We start from the raw sequence: 12,761 nt of genomic DNA, 5'->3' as shown, positions 1-12,761 counted from the left end.
ATAGACCCAGGAGAAATCATCTGAAGATCATCAGAATACCTGAAAACCATGATCAATAGAAAATCCTGAATTCCATATTTTAAGAAGTCCTCAGGGAATATTACGATATCCTCAAACAAGAGGGGGAAATAGAAATAGAGAGAATCCACCAATCTCTTCCTGAAAGAGAACCCAAAATAAAATACCCCAGTACTACTATAACCAAATTCCAGAACTCTCAGGCCACAGAAAAAGTAGTAGAAGCTGCCAGAAGGAAACATTTTAAATATTGAGGAGCCATAGTCAGGATTCTCCAGGACATAGCAGTTTTTACATTAAAGGACTGGAAGGCACAGAATATGACATTCTGAAAAGCAAAGATTCAAAGGACTGCAACCTAGAATTATACACCGAGTAAAACCAAGATTAAACTTCCAAAAGGTAGCAACTGCTCTTTAATGAAATAGAGAAATTTGGACTTTTCTCATGCAAAAAAGTTGAAAACAAAATTTGATGACTAAATTCAAAACTCAAGAGAGGAATAATACTTGATAGTTTTGCGAAAGTTGAATTGAGTTCATTCATACCTGGCAAGATGATCATTGAAATAATTAAGACATCTATAATATTTCAAAGGCAAGCTAAAGCTAAAGAATCTAAAATACTTAATATTGAAAATAATACTTAAGATTAAAGTATCTAAAATACTTAATATTGGAGCAATAAAAGGGGTATGCATCAAAGAAAGGAAGCTAAATAAGATGGGATGATATTAAATGGGAGGGAATGGGAAAGAAGAATAAATGGAGAAGAGAGAAAAGGAGATCTAGAAGGAGGCAAACTATTTCTCATTAACAGGCACATAAACAGCAAATCCAGTGGAGGAGATGTGCTTTAACTCTGATTGGACCTTACTCTCATCAGAACTAGCTCAAAAAGGAAATAACAGCCATATTCATCTGTAGAAACTTATCTTACCCTATAGGGAAGTAGGAGGTTAGAGAGAATAAGGGGTTGAGGGTGAACAAAAAAGGAGGGTTGAATTGGGGGAGGTGATAGTCAATAACAAAACATCTATGAACATGGAAAGGCTAAGAAGAGAGAAAGAGAAAAATAAACAGGGAAAATAAGATGCATGAAAACACAATTAGTAATGATTATGTGGATTCATGAATGGGCTGAATTTACACATGAAACAGAAAAGGATAGCAGAGTTGTTTAAAAAAACCAGAACACCACATTATTCTGACCACAAGAAACACATTTAAAACATGGAGACAACACACAGAGAATAAAAGAGGCTCCAGTAGCATATACTATGCCTCAAATAAAGTAATAAAAGCCAGGATAGCAAATCTGATTTCAGACAAATCAAAAGCAAAGACTGATCTGATCAAAGGAAATAAGGAAAGAAAGTACATAATGATAAAAGGTTTGATAGATAATGAAAACAATATCATTATTAAACATTTATGCATCAAATGGCATAGCATCCATATTCATAAAGGAAGAATTAAAGAAGTTACAGAAGGAAAAATAAAATAAAAATATTACTAGTGGGGAATATCTCAAAGTTCCCCTCTCAAAAGTAGATAAATCCAACCAGAAATTAAACAAGAAAGAAGTTAAGAAGGTAAAGAGAACTTTAGAAAACCCAGACATGATAGACCTCTGGAGAAAACTGAAGGGAAATAGAAAGGAAAGCACTTTTTCTCAGCAATATGTGTGACTTTCACAAAAATCAACCACATAAGTGGTCATAAAAGCCTCACATCCAAATGTTAAGAAACAGAAATATTAAATCCATACTTTTCAGACCAGAATGCTAGAAAAGTGACACAAAATGCAGAAGACTAAAAATAAATTAGGAACTAATTTTTAGAATTAGAAACAATCTTTTCCTAAAGAGCAAATGGATCAAAGATTAAATCATAGAAACAAATAACAATTTCATTAACAACATTTATGGAATGCAAACAAAATTTATGGGATGTAGCCAAGCACTACTTAGAAGGAAATTCATATCTCATAGCTTATATTAATAAAATAGAGAAACAGAACATCAATTAATTGATTAGGCACGTAAAAAAACTATAAAAGAACAAATTAAAAACCCATAATTAAACGGCAATTTTGAAATCCTGAAAATCAAGGGAGATATGAATAAATTGAAATAAAACTATAGAACTAACAAATAAGAAAAAAATTTGGTTTTGTGAAAAAAAATCAAATATATAAATCATGGCTTACTTAATTTTAAAAAGTATTTTAATTTAATTAAATTTAAAAGATATTACTGAAATAAAACCAATGAGAAAGAAAACAAGAAATCTAGGAAACAACCAATGGGGGGGTTATATAAAGTATCTGACTAAAGCCTCATTTCTCAAATATATAGAGAACCAAGTCAAATTTATAAGAATACAAAACATGAAGAAAATAGTGTCTATAGCCAAAGACAGAATTTTAGAAGCTAAGGACAGATCAAAACCTGACATCTGCTCCTATAATATAAACTTCATGAGATTTATATTGTAAGAGTGATAGGTGTCTTCTATCATCTATGGACAGAAATAATATGGAAGTATGTATAACATGAAAGTATGGGTATATCCTCCTCTCTCCTATTAATCAATCTTGTCTGGGAGCGGGAGGAGGGTAAGTAGCAAATCTCAATTTTAAAACGGTAAAAAAAAAAAAACTTGTCAAAAATTGTTTCTCCATGTAACATTTAAATTTTTTTTAATTTTAAAAAATTTTTTAATTTAAAATTAAAATTGTACAATTAAAAAATTAAAAATATTTGTGTTAATAGACCTACAGAATGTTTATCAGCGAAAATTCCATATTTACATTATAACCTCTGCTGCCTCTTTTCTTGACACTAATTGATTCCTTTCAGCCTAATCAAGAATCAAACTCTTACCTAAACTGATATCCTCTGCGGCCAATAATTGCCCTGTTGTTATATCTTCTTTTACTGTCTCCTCAGGCTGATTTCGGATATTCACTTCAGATATGTTCATGTATTTTTTAAGTTTCTCTATCAAGTTGTTAGTCTGAAATTTGTGCAACCATAATAATTCTATTAATTTCAATTTATTCAATCCTTTTTTTCTCCAGCATTCATAACTATTCCATAAATAACTCATTTGTACCTGCTAGCCACTTATCTGGCCTCTCTGCTCTCCAATTAACCCCTTAATACTATACATGAAAAATACTTATACACAAATTCCATGAATAGGTTGTCAGGGAATAATAATCAAAATAGATTTAAGGATTAACATGAAGTTAGGGATAGGGATAGACATTCGTATAGAGGTCGAAATGGGGATGGGAAAGGGAAAGGGGATAGGAATAGTCATAGTAGATGAGGTTAGGGATAGAATTCAAGGTGAAAAGATCTCCCAGTGAAGAATTAACTTTTTCAAGGAAAGTGTCACTTCCATTGCTCTCTAGTTGCAGAGAGTTTCCCAGAGCACTAAGATGTTACCGACTTGGTGAGGTTTAGACATCCAGGATGGACATTAGAAGGAGGACTTCATTGTAGGTCTTCCTTCTTAATATTATAAAATGAAACCACTCTCTGTGTGTAGTATTGTATATGAAAGGGAAAAGACAGATTCTGTCTCCAGGGAGATTATAATTTTGTAGAATGGACTAGTAAAGATGTTCAAAGACAAAATTAGTGAAAGTGCCATAAGAACTGGGAAATTACAGGGACCAGACCATTTGCAGTTAGAATGATGTTAGGAGAGGTTTGATAAAAAAAGTATCCTCTTCTTTGATAGAGGTGTATATATAGATGTAAGTTACACACACAGAGACACATATATAAATGTGTGTATGTATATATTTATACATCTTGTCATGTGTATATAGAAAGAAAAAAATGACCTTTATTAAATGCTTTTTATGTGTCTGGTCCTTTGCTAAGCTGTGAGTATATGAGATTTATATGCATATATGTATATATAATAAGATTTATTTCAAGGTACGCTGGATATTAATTGTAGAACCCTCTGGTTTCAGTTTGGAAGTCACAGAATTTAGATTTTATTCACAAAGAAGAGGGAAAATATTTGAGCCAGACACTGGGTTTTTAATCATAGATACAGTTCACATATATATATATATGTGATATATATATATATGAACTGTACTCTCACACTTTCATCAATTTCCTTGAGGTCTTTTTTATATTTCTGACCTTCTTCTTCTATTATTCTTTTCAATTCCATCTCTTCATTTTTTAATTCCAGTTCTCTGCAGAAGAAAAAGGGATCGTTGGGAAAAAAGACCTAAAAAATAGATCCAGAAGAGACAATTTAAGAAACATTGGACTACCAGAAAATCATGACCAAAGAAAAAAGTCTGGATATCATTCTACAGGAAATTATTCAAGAAAACTGCTCAGGCATTCTTGAACAAGAGGATAAAGTAGAGATTGAAAGAATCCACAGACCACCTGCTGCATTTAATAGCTAATTGACAACACCAAGGAATGTTATAGCCAAGTTCAAGAACTTCCAGATTAAGGAAAAGATGCTACAAAGAAACCATTCAGATATCATGGATGCACAGTTAGGATAACACAGGAACTGGCTGCATCCACTCTGATGGACTGCAAGGCAAAAAATATGATATTACAGAATATGAGGAACCTGGGTCTATAACCAAGAATCAACTACCCAGCAATATTGATTATAGTCATGCACTGGAAATTTTGGTAATTTAATTTTAAAAAGACTTCCAAGCATTCCTAAAGGAAAGACCTGACTTATACAGAAAATTTCATACCCCAAAACAGAACTCAAGAGAATCACCAAAAGGTAAGAAAGAAAAAAGAAAGAAAACCAAACTTTTTGAGGGACCCAATGAGGTAAAAATGATTTGTATTTCTATAAGAAAAGATATTGATAACTCTTAAAAAATGTTATTTTCATCAGGTTAGCTAGAAAGAGGGTACAGTGACAAACTGTATAGGATGATATGTCAAAATGTATTTAAAAAACTAGGTGTAAACATAGGTTAATACTAAGAGAAATGGGAAAAGAGATAAAATGGGGTAAATATATTTTTCATAAAGAAGCTCATGGGGGAGGGGGAGAAGATCAATTCAATGGAAGAATGGAAGAGTTTGGCAACATGTAATACTTAAATCTTACACACACTGAAATTGACTCAGAGAGAGAACAATCAGATCCATTGGGGGCAGAGAATTGTATTGTTTCCTATGGAGAAGTAGAAGGATAATAAATGGGCATGTGGTGAGGGGAGCTACACAAGAGAGGGAGAGGTTGGGGGGTCATTTAAAAGGCACTATAGTAAGAGGGGAATAAATAAGAGGGGAGAACATTGGAAAGGGAGTAACATTAGGGAGGGGAAAAGAGAGAGACTGACTAAAATCAAAAAGTTAGGGGGAAGGGTAAGAAGGCTATTTGGAAAGGAAACAAGACTGATAGTTGGTGGGGGAAGGGGCAACTGGGAGTGGCAGTTGGGTCTTGTGACTAGCCCTTATTCCTGCCTGGTTGTTACTTCCTTCCTGGTGTTGGAGGTGGGAGGAGTGTTGGCTTCCCAGTCCTGATTCTGAGTGCCTCTTCTCAATTCAGCCCAAAGACACAGGCCCAACCAGTTTCTGAAAGTTAGAACTGTTCTTGTTTGCTTTCTATCTACTGCTAAGATTCTGAAATCAACAAAACTAGCACAGAAGATGGGAGTGGGAGAAACCCTCTGCCAGCCATATTTCCAACAACAATTCAGCAGCAAGACTTAGAAAAAGAAATTTCATTTTAATTGCCCTAGACAATATAAAATATTTAGCAATCTACTTGCCAAGACAAGCAGGAATTATATGAACCCAATTACAAAACACACAATTAAAACTAGATCTAAATAATTGGGAAAGTACAATGACTCATGGCTAGGATGAATTAACATAATAAAATGATACTTCCTACCTAAAAATTAATTTACTTTTTCAGTACCATATTAATAAAACTACCAAAAAAACTATTTTATTGAACTCGAAAAAATAATTACAAAATTCATCTGGAAGTACAAAGGAATATCAAGGGGACTAATGGGGGAAAAATGTGAATGGTGGGAGCCTACCAGTACCAGATCTTAAACTCTACTAAAAAGCAGTGATCATCTAAACATTATGGTACTGTCTAAGAGACATTGGAGACTCAGTGGTATAGATTTGGGGTAATTGATCAAATATTGGGTTCTTATAAAAAAAAAAAAACCTAGGATCTCCATAAAAGATAACAGAAGGAAGCCCAGAATTAACCTTTTTATAAACCATAGAAACAGGATAAATTTGAAAGAAACATTTTGAATGTATTATATACCAATAAAAATAATTCTAGCTCCATATGGTAGAGATTCTTAATTCTATATACAAACCACTTTTCTACTTTGAGACATGCTCACTTTATGTAATGCTTAAGTTCAGAATAAAGAAATATTTTCAATCATTCTATGACACACTAGATGAATAATTTTAAATAAAAAACTAAATAATTGAATTTTTCACTTAAAATGCCAAACATTAGATCTTGTGACAGAGGCAGGCACTAAACAAAAAGTGCCAGGCTGAAGAGTGTGTGGATCTGATCACTTCATTGGGGAAGGGGCACCAGGAGCAGGAGGTTGGAATCTTGAGGAAGAGAAGGTTATCTTCAGAAGAGCAATTGGTCTTTCAGTGGGGAGAAGCTGAAGAGAGAAGATGGAATAAGACTTTATCCTGAGGGTTACCCACTTTTTCCTGCTTGTGACAGAAAATTTCCCCCCAACACTTCTCAATTGAAGGGACTGAGGGAAGAGAAACCTGAAAAAAGGCATTTTGATTCTGTCAGGCTTTACCTCAGCTCCTGTTGCCCTGTTTCTGAACTGTGGCCAAGGGGCCAAACCCAGGGTCAGTCAACTTGACTAGCAAGGGACTCAGGATGCCAAAGCTTGAGTTCTCCCAAACTTGAGTAGGGAGAGAAAAGGGTTTTATTTTTATTTATTTTTTAATTTTTATTTGGTCATTTCCAAACATTATTCATTGGAAACAAAGATCATTTTCTTTTCTTCCCTCCCCCACTCCCACCACCTCTCCCACAGCCAACACGCAATTCCACTGGGTATCACATGTGTTCTTGATTCAAACCAATTTCCATGTGGTTGGTATTTGCATTAGAGTGTTCATTTAGAGTCTCTCCTCAGTCATATCCGCTCCACCCCTGTAGCCAAGCAGTTGCTTTTCATCGGTATTTTTACACCCACAGTTTATCTTCTGCTTGTGGATAGTGTTTTTTAGATCCCTGCAGATTGTTCAGGGACATTGCATCTCCACTAATGGAGAAGTCCATTACCTTCGATTGTACCACAATGTATCAGTCTCTGTGTACAATGTTCTCCTGGTTCTGCTCCTTTCCTTCTGCATCACTTCCTGGAGGTTGTTCCAGTCTCTATGGAATTCCTCCACTTTATTATTCCTTTTAGCACAATAGTATTCCATCACCAACATATACCACAATTTGTTCAGCCATTCCCCAATTGAAGGGCATCCCTTCATTTTCCAATTTTTGGCCACCACAAAGAGTGCAGCTATGAATATTCTTGTACAAGTCTTTTTCCTTATTATCTCTTTGGGGTACAAGCCCAGTAGTGCTATGGCTGGATCACAGGGCAGACATTCTTTTATCGCCCTTTGGGCATAGTTCCAAATTGCCCTCCAGAATGGTTGCATTAATTCTCAACTCCACCAGCAATGAATTTGTGTACCTACTTTGCCACATCCACTCCAGCATTCACTATTTTTCATAGCTGTTTTGTTAGCCAATCAGCTAGGTGTGACGTGATACCTCAGAGTTGTTTTGATTTGCATCTCTCTGATTATAAGAGATGTAGAACACTTTTTCATGTGCTTATTAATAGTTTTGATTTCTTTGGCTGAGAACTGCCTGTTCATGTCCCTTGCCCATTCATCAATTGGAGAATGGCTTGGGTTTTTGTACAATTGATTTAGCTCTTTGTAAATTTGAGTAATTAAACCTTTGTCAGAGTTTTTATGAAGATTGTTTCCCAGTTTGTTGTTACCCTTCTGATTTTAGTTACATTGGTTTTCTTTGTACAAAAACTTTTTAATTTGATGTAGACAAAATTATTTATTTTATATTTTGTGACTCTTTCTATGTCCTGCTTGGTTTTAAAATCTTTCCCTTCCAAAAGGTCTACCAGGTATACTATTCTGTGTTCACCTAATTTACTTATTGTTTCCCTCTTTATATTAAAGTCCAGAAGTCTGTGAGGAAGGGATCTTGGAGTTTGGACTTCCCTGACCTCTGAAGACTTTTGATGGGATTAAATTCAGCTGGGTTCTACTGGATATGTCCTGAGGCCAAAACCTCCTGGAAGGCTAGAGCAATATGTGGAGTCTTTGTAGCTCTGTCCAGGTTGCCCGCTCGGTGCTGTAAACCTTAGAAATTCTCAGAACCTACTTCATAAGGTTAGGATTGCAAACCTTAAAAAATTCCCAGAAGCTACTTCATTTAAATGTTATATTGTCATAGTTTATTTGAGCAAATTTGAACCAAGACACAGACAATATAACATTTAAGCGATTTGCCCAGGATATGAGTAATTGAAACTAGATCTGAACTTGTGTCTTCTGACACCATGCCCGGCATGCTAACCACTTCTTCCCCTAATTGCCTCCAACAACATAAAGGGTATAATGAATATTTAGATGTCAGGGGGACCTTTTTAGTTTTTTTGTTTCTTGGGAATGTATGCTTGAGAGTAAAATATTCAAAGGGCATAGACATTTTAAGTCACTTTTTCAAAATTATAATTCCAAATTGTTTTCCCAAATGGATATGCCATGTCAAAGGTAGAACAACTCATTGTGCTAATTTTTATATATCCTCTCCAAAATTGGCAGTTCTGACCTTTTGTAATGCTACCTCTTGAGGTAGAGCCCCCATTCTGTTAATGCATACAATTTTATTAATGATTTGCAATCATGTTTAATAAAGTTGATGATAACTTACAATTTTTCTTTTGAGAACTGTAGTTTCAATCCCTTGATGAAGGATTTTCCATCATAAAATAGTGGTTAATCTTAGGCATTTGGGGTACTTTTCTTATTTCAGAAACATTTATTGTGATCATAATGGAAAGCCAACCAAACAGACCCATCTATGAACTGGCATAGGTTGATCTCCCTGCAGGCTGTGGAGTATTTGCAAGGTATTTGTTTTGGGTCCTCTGACAATGTGGTGAAGAGGAGCCTTTTTGATGGGCTGTAGAACTGGGGTATACTCAAAAGTATCCAATGGGAAACATGGTCCAGGCCCTTCCCTTCCTGTAGAGTGTGTGAGGATGGCCAGTTGCCATAGGGCTCTGAGATCATGTCTTACCTGGATTTGAGCTAAAGTTGGGAGTACATGCCATGCTGTGACTTTTGTCATTTTGTGTCTTTTTTGTCTTCTTTTAGGTGAAAGAGAATGCAGATGGCCAGGCCTTGTGCATTTTAAAAGTTCAGAAGCTCTAGCCATTTACAGAAAGTCTGGGGCCTGGGGTCCAGGCTGGGCTATGCTTAAAAGAAAAAAAAAAGAGAGAGAGAGAGAGAGAGAGAGAGAGAGAGAGAGAGAGAGAGAGAGAGAGAGAGAGAGAGAGAGAGAGAGAGAGAGTCTTCCATTGTTCAGTGAGAGATTTGTAAGTAAATTTGGTGGATCAAATCCAAGTTAAGTATGATCTCATCCTTTCATCCTTGCCTGTGATTGTGTTGAAATAGGAGAAAAGGTGTTGGGGTAATATTTGGAATTCTTTTCTTACTATATTGTTGAAGCAAATATCTCTTACCAAAGTCTAATTGATGTTCATAGTGTTAAAGTAACCAGTTCCTAATCACCTAATAGGGTAAACATAACACACTGATATGATGGCTGAAGACTTTATTATTAAGGGATCATACCAGGACAGCTGGGTTTTTCAATGGTTAGAGAGCCAGACCTACAGACAGGTCCTGCATTCAAATTTGGCAACTTTGCCTAGACCTTACTGTTCTTCTGCCTTGGAACTTTTTACTTAGTGTTGGTACTAAGATATAAGGTAAAAGTTTAAAAAGTATAAAAAAGGATACTACCCCCTTAGAACTCATAGTGAGAGATGTAGCTGGCCTTACTGTGGGAAAATGGGGTAATGAGAGGGAGGCCAGAGGAAGGGAGTGATAGTCATATACATAAAGATATTATATATCACATATATGTATTTGCATACATATTTTAAATTATATTATATACCTTTTTAATGTGGCTAGGGATAGAAATTTGAAGGCAAGCCCACAAATTGGGGAATGGCTGAAAGTAATGTGATGGAAATATGATAGAATGGTATTGTATTTCAATAAATAATGGAAGAAGGTTTGAGAAAATAATGGGAAGACTTGTAAAGTGTGAAGGAGAGACAAGTAAACAGAGCCAAGGAGAACAATATGGTAATGACAAAAACATTGAACAAATTAGGAATTCTAATCAATGTAATGACCAACCATCATTCAAGATGCTTAATGAAAAAGCATACTATTTGCCTCCTGATAAATCAAAGACTCAAGAGTACAGAATAAGACATTCGTATTTTTTCAACATGGCTGATATAGAAATTTGATTGACAATATAAATTCATAAAAGAGTTTATTATTCATTTCCCACATTTTATAGGAAAAAGAAAAGACAATTTAAAAAATTTGAAATAACATAAAACAATTTTAAGAGACATAACTTGGAAAACCAACATGACTTTTTAATTGATAAACTTTTAGGTAAAACAGGAAATGCAATTGGAAATTATAAGGATGAAATAACATACTAAAATATCTGAAACACAGCTAATAAATAGAAAATATAGAAAAATGAACTATGAAAAATTAGAGAAAACTAAGTAAAAAATCCACTTTGCAAATGATGAAAATAATGCATAAAACTACAAGTTGATTTTTTGAAAAAGATCAACAAATTTGACAAATCATCAACATGATTAGAAAGATGGAAGAAAATCCAATTAAGAATCTAGAAAATATAATAAAACACAAAACTGGAATCAAATAATTTCCAACTTTATATGATTTTATGATGATAAAACTGAAAATACAAAATAGAGAAAAATCTTCGAGCATGTTAAATATCCAAACTAACAGAATCCCATATAAAGTTCTTTAATAATCCAATTGAGAGAAAGAAATCAAAGTATAAATGAAATGCCATGCCAAAGTGGGAATTCAGGGGATATTGGTGAAAAATTCCTAGTCCTGAATTGAGTCAAACTTTCAAAGAATAATTATAGTATTACTATACACATAAAATATTTTCAAAACATTGAGAAAGCACTATTAAATTTCACTGAATAATTATAATCCTGACACCTAAACAAGGGAAGGAAAAATTACAAAAGTCCAGACTTTTAATGAAACTTAATTTAACAATTTTTAGTAAAATTCTGTCAACAAAATACAGTGATTAAGCCAAAAACCAATCTGTGATTAAAAAAATTAGATTTATGCCGGGAATACAAAAGATAGTTTAACATAAGGAAAAGAGTAAAGACAATCATATAGAAAAGAAAAATGACCTAAACCACATAATTTTTTGATATAGAAAAAAGCCTTTGTCACAATAGAACAAACATTTATGCTAAACCACCCTTCACTAACTATATATACAAAATTTAATTTTCAATTTTTTAATCATTAGAGTATGGCTTTGGTGATTGCTTCCATATAACAGTATGAAGTCTGTACTCAGTATTTAATTTACAGACTTTATATTTCCCAGTCTTCATTCATTATTTCCCTTTATATATATATATTTTAATTTGAGTTGTTATAATTCTATTGAATTTCATAATGTAACCTTTAAAAATCTGATTGACATAGCACTAGAAATTGGTTAAGTAGAGTAGCACTGACACTTGCCCTAAATTATGATCACCAGTCATGAATAATGAATATTCCCTCCAGCTATTTACAGTTTTCTTTTCTTCCTGAAGGATCACTTTATAATGTTGTTTATACAATTAGTTTGTATATTTCAGTAGTTTGATCCTAACATGTTATTTGCAGCTATTTATAGTTATTTACAATGTGATTTTTATCTCTATTACTACCCATTGAATCTTTGTGGCTATTATATAGAAATAGAATTGATTTTTGAGGGTTTACTTTGTAGAATGTAAATTTGCTATAAATTCTCATCTCAGTTACAATATCTCCTGATTTTTTAGGATTTTCTAAGACATCTGTCAGTTATAAGCAAATAAGAATAACAAATATACTCCTGTTTTCCTCTCTTTAGGTCCTGGATTTGTCTTTCTTATTACTATTGTATTTCCGGAAAATTTTCAAATAGTATTGGGGAGAGTTGGTATTTTTTCGTTACTCTTATATTTATTGGGATAGCTGCTAGTGTTTCTCAGTTTCATATGATGCTTATTTTTTAGTATAGATTATTTTAGATATGTGTATACACACTTAAATGGAAATACATATGTGTGTGCAAGTATCCATATTAAAATATTCCCTCTCAGGAGGAAGGGTACTGTCCAGTCAGTTTTATGATTACATCTAGGCTGATCACTTCACATTAATGGATGCCTTACATGTTACAATGTCCTTAATGAGGATAGTTTTGGGATATCTTTTAGCTCTAATTTCATTGCCCTCCAACGTGTTCTGTTCACCCATGTCCCAAAGCATAAGTGCTGCCTGTGCCTATGTATGAATCCTAAAG

General features: G+C 33.9%; 1 protein-coding gene across 1 annotated transcript in view; it reads right to left on the bottom strand.

The window, feature by feature from the left end:
• The window catches only part of LOC130453627 (neurabin-1-like), a 189,704-nt gene extending 186,744 nt beyond the window's left edge, over positions 1–2,960 (bottom strand). Inside the window, exon 1 of the mRNA XM_056793282.1 lies at positions 2,906–2,960. The gene's annotated coding sequence lies outside the window, so the exon portion shown is untranslated. The remainder of the gene's footprint in view (positions 1–2,905) is intronic.
• Positions 2,961–12,761: the final 9,801 nt, after the last annotated feature.

The sequence above is a fragment of the Monodelphis domestica genome, chromosome 4 (genome assembly GCF_027887165.1).
Source record: "Monodelphis domestica isolate mMonDom1 chromosome 4, mMonDom1.pri, whole genome shotgun sequence".
Lineage (NCBI taxonomy): Eukaryota > Metazoa > Chordata > Mammalia > Didelphimorphia > Didelphidae > Monodelphis > Monodelphis domestica.
This window is presented reverse-complemented; position numbering and strand designations above follow the sequence as displayed.